The following is a 4,691-nucleotide window of genomic DNA, read 5'->3' as shown; positions in this document are numbered from 1 at the left end:
TGGGGAACAGTGTGTATTTCCTGGCCTTTTTTCCAAGTCAAGGCGTTGTCCTTTCAGTCTTAGTTGTGGAGGGCGCAGCTCAGCTCCAGGTCCAGTTGCTATTTTCTAGTTGCAGGGGGCACAGCCCACCATCCCTTACGGGAGTCAAACTGGCAACCTTGTGGTTGAGATCCTGTGCTCCAACAAACTGAGCCATCTGGGAGCTCAGCGGCAGCTCAGCTCAAGGTGCCGTGTTCAATCTTAGTTGCAGGGGGCGGAGCCCACCATCCCTTGTGGGACTCGAGGAATTGAGCTGGCAACGTTGTGGTTGAGAGCCCACTGGCCCATGTGGGAATGAACCAGCAGCCTTCGGAGTTCGGAGCATGGAGCTCTAACCGCCTGAGCCACTGGGCGGGCCCTAACTGATACAATGTTTTATGTCAATTATATCTCAACAAAACTAGAAAAAATGAAGGACTGTAATGCCAAAAATAAAAAATTTAAAACACCAAAATAAGTTTCCACTTTAACAACAAATTAGTGTATCATATAGTTCTATCTTAGTCTATAGTGTGGTGGTTTCCATGGGATAAGGGGAAAGGTGAAGGGATTTGGAAGCAGCTGGTAACCACAAGATGGCCTCAGGGTTTTTTTGAAAATTAATTTGGGGAAGGTATTCTATAATGTTGTAAAGATTTTGTTGGGTATCCGATGGACATGCGTCCTATTTGGGAGACCACCTCAGGGATACTGTGGACACCAGATCATGGCATTGTACACCAGAAGCTAAACATTAATGAATGCCAACTATAATTTTATATATATAATGTGATGGTTCAGTGTGAGGTCGAAGGGATAGTGGATGGGGGGAGGGGGGTTTACAGTATGAGGGATATAAATGATGAACGTCTAAGTATTACCTTGTTTTGTACACCTGAAACTAATAAATAAATAAATAAATTAAAAAAAAAAAGAAAATAAGAAACAAATGATGAACGTCTAAGTATTACCTTGTCTTGTACACCTGAAACTAATAAATAAATTAAAAAAAAAAAAGAAAAAAAAAGAAAATAAGAAACAAATTACATCTACCCATTCTTCTTGAGACAGTGGATGCTAGACCAGGAAGGAATCCTGAGCTAAAGAATTTTTGCCCCTGAAAAAGCTATTAGTTTAAAGAGAAGGATGGACAAAAGTACAACTCAAATTTTTGTTACAGCCTTTTTTTTTTTTTTTTTTTGTATTTCAGACAGGATGGTGAGGTATCATTTGGACTTTCTGAAAATCTATATTTATGGTCACTTATGAAAGTGAACCATTATGGAAGGTCTATTTGAAATAGGGCCATAATGCTTACTTCATTCTGTGTTTCTACGAGTAATAGAAAAGAAACCTCTGTGGTTAATCAGATTGTAACTTCAGTTCTGTACTGTAGATTTGAATTAGAACACATAGTAAAAGAAGAAATAGTGATTTGTGTCTGCTTTTAATTAAAAAAGTCTTTTTAGTTACCTAAGTCTTTGAAAAGAGCGCCATCTTTTTTAGGGAGTCAGTGAAGGCTTGTCTGACTTGCTTATTCCGTAGAGTAGAAACAAAACGGTTCACCAAAGAGATAATGGAGGTGTTGAGCAAGGACACCACCTGATTAATGGCCACTCCTTCTTTGGCTGGTTTGATGTAGATAAAGCTGCAACTTCCATAGGTGATGCAAACCACAATCATGCGGAGAAGGCGTTTTTCTTCGCTGAGCTGAAGGGAGCTTTAAAATGCCTTGAGGATGTATGTGTAGGACCGAATTACACAAACTAGTGTGACTATGAGGGTCAGCACAGCCAAGATGAAAATAAGTCGCTCTCCCAGTTGAGTGTTGAGCACACAAGTTTCAGAAGAGGAGATGCGTCATAGCCAAATGGTCAATGAGATTGGAGTTACAGAAATCTAGCTGAACTCCCAGGTTAAGCGGTGCAAGTGTAACAATGAATCCAAATCAGTCAACGGCAAAGGACACGGATGGTGCATACCCTTGCATTCGTGAGGATGGTGTAGTGCAGGGGCTTGCAGATGGCCATGAGTGGGTGTAGGACATGGCAGTTAGAGGAAAAAATTCTGTTGCCTCGATGAGGATGACAAAAAATAATTGGATGGCACAAGCATTATAGGTAATAGCATCTGTCCCCATTTGTCATGCTGTACAGGAATCGAGGAACACAGACAGTTGTAAATAGTATTTCTGATGTGGGAATATTTTCCTGTAACTCCCCAAATGATGAAGGTGATGTTGGATCTGCCGGCAGTTTCTGAGTGCAGGCCGGGATCCTGTCTCGTGAAGCCGAACAATGGAAACATGGACCAGGGAGAGGCAAAAAGTTTTAAAAAGAAGATAGTTTATTAGAAGCAGGAGAAGAGGTTGCAGCTCCTGGGCGGGAGGGGCTCCTGAATGGGAGTGCCCCATGACTGAGGCAAAAGCTCTTACTCTTATGCCTTCCCTTGCCTGCTTGGGGAAGGGGAGCTGTTTGAAGAAGGGAACTTGTTTGAAGAAGGTAACTGGCGCCTTTCAATGAAATTCGTCTACCAGGTTTGTCTCCCTTGCCCATCCTAAAGGAATTAGCAAAGTAATCCACTCTTTATCTATCAGATCTGCTCCATTTGTCAGGCCAAAATGAATTTTATGATTAACCTCAAGGCCTTGTTACATTATGTCCTGGAGCAAAGGAGTGATTTCAAAACCTGAAGTTTTAGGAAATGACTGTCTTTGTTTATTCCACCAGGGACCTCCCTGTCTATCTAGGGATATGCTAACTGTCCTGTATCATTTCTAAGATGGAGAAATTCCGAAGGGAAAAGTACATGGGTGTTTTAAGGTGAGAGTCCATCAGAGTGAGGAGGATAATGATTAGATTCCCAGCAACAGTAAAAATATTAGTGAGAAAAAGAAATGCTGAAAGAAAATCCTATAGTTTTAGGTCATCTGTTAATCCTAGTAGGATGAATGTTGTTACTGCAGAATAATTTTTCATGACTGTATGTAGATATATAATAAATCTGTATTAACAAATCATAAACTTTGAATCTGAGGAATAGAATATAAAAATGATATTTCAATATGAAAATTGAAGTAGCCAAGCAGCCAAGTAAGTAGCCAAGCAGCCAATTGAAGTAGCCAAGTAGCCAAGCAGCCAGTAAAAGCACATTTTTTATGTTTTACTTGATCATCAACAGTCTGATGTAAAAGTGATTGCTTCGTGCTTCATTTCCCTGGACTCTGCTTTACCTTGGTCTTTAGAATGTGGTTTTAGGAGAATATGCATGTGAAGTTCCATTTCCACTTTAGTTACAGGACCAGTTTTAAAGTAGATACGAATACCAGTCTTCTGAGATTACAGCAGCCATCATGGTGTCTTTGGTGTAATGTAGGAGATTCATACGTGTTGATAGAAAAAAATCTGTTTAAAAATTTATTTCCCCATCTATCCAGATAGCATATCAACAAAACATTCTCATACTCTATGGTAATATAATACCACCAGTAGCTTAGTTGTATTATCTTGCATGCTTTGCAACACTTGTTCCCTTCAAATAATTCCTCAATTTCCCCAACCTCCTAGAGAAGCCATTACTTTTTGGGTAACGTGGGAGCAGCATCGCAGAGTTACCATGAAATTTTCTGAGTCATAAACTCCTCCAAAATTTCTTCGTCGCTCCCCTTTTATGATAATATGCTGAAATACTTGAGTCTGTGTCCCTCCCATGTATCAGTTCAAATAGCTTTTGTTTTGTTTTCTTTCCTGATTCCTGTTTCAACATCTACCTGTTGTCTAATGTCCCAGCCATTTCAAGTCTTCCCAGAACTTTGACAAATAGGCTGATGGTTCTGGTGGTCTCCCCAGAGAACACTATCCTGACCTGAGTCTTCCATGATCCTTATTGGGGTTCTGTAGTTTATGCATACACACTTCAGCTCCCCAAATGCCTTCGGAGGCTACTTCCCAGCTCCCTTAAAAACATGAAATCTTTGTTCTCCAAGATGGGCAGAGAAAGGAGAATACCCCTTGGGGAAAGCGCTGAGCTCTTTGCCATGATTCCTTTCTCTGAACACTCACTTCAACCTTGGGAATGTCACCAATCATTGCTTCCCCTTCAGGACCCCTTTTTGCTTTTTAGCACTCTGGCCCAAGGATAGACTCAGACTCTGTGCTTAGTCCTCCAAAAAACAGTTATTATCAGGTGTTAATATTTAACAAGAATTAAATATGACATGAAGAATAAATACAACTTGGCTATTAGGTATAATATTCTTCAAAGCTAAAAAAAAAAAAAACCCACAAAAAATCACAATCCATCTTCATGAGTTTCCCTATAAGACTGCCTTCCTGTATTACTTCTTTTGAGGATCATGTCAAAGAAGTAGTCATTTCACCACCTTCCAGGGAGCCCTCGTGTACTTTTTCATTTCCCACATTTCCTACCTTCCCAGTGATGACAATTCTGAAGTGTCAGAGCTGAAATTTGACCCATGTCAAATTGAATTCAAAACTTAAGCGTTTCCAGGAAAGCTATAAATTTAGGATTTTGGGCAAGGTAATATGCAATGGCATAGAGAATAGCACCGTTTGCTCTTGTCATCACCAAGTCTAAAATGTAATCTGATGAGAATTTCTGTCTCTCATTTAACTATTAAATACTGTTTTTCTGAATTCCATGGCTGAAAGAAT

The 4,691-nt window shown here is 40.0% G+C and overlaps 1 pseudogene across 1 annotated transcript; it reads right to left on the bottom strand.

Moving 5' to 3' along the window:
* Positions 1-1,491: 1,491 nt before the first annotated feature.
* Positions 1,492-3,299, bottom strand: LOC308501901 (olfactory receptor 6C2-like; annotated as a pseudogene). Its single transcript has 2 exons — positions 3,251-3,299; positions 1,492-2,263 (listed from the first exon to the last, which is right to left on the bottom strand). The product of its transcript is annotated as an olfactory receptor 6C2-like (transcript).
* Positions 3,300-4,691: the final 1,392 nt, after the last annotated feature.

This window comes from Rhinolophus hipposideros (assembly GCF_964194185.1).
Source record: "Rhinolophus hipposideros genome assembly, chromosome: 9".
NCBI classification, from domain to species: domain Eukaryota; kingdom Metazoa; phylum Chordata; class Mammalia; order Chiroptera; family Rhinolophidae; genus Rhinolophus; species Rhinolophus hipposideros.
The sequence above is the reverse complement of the archived record's forward strand: the minus strand, read 5'-3'. Positions and strand labels throughout refer to the sequence as shown.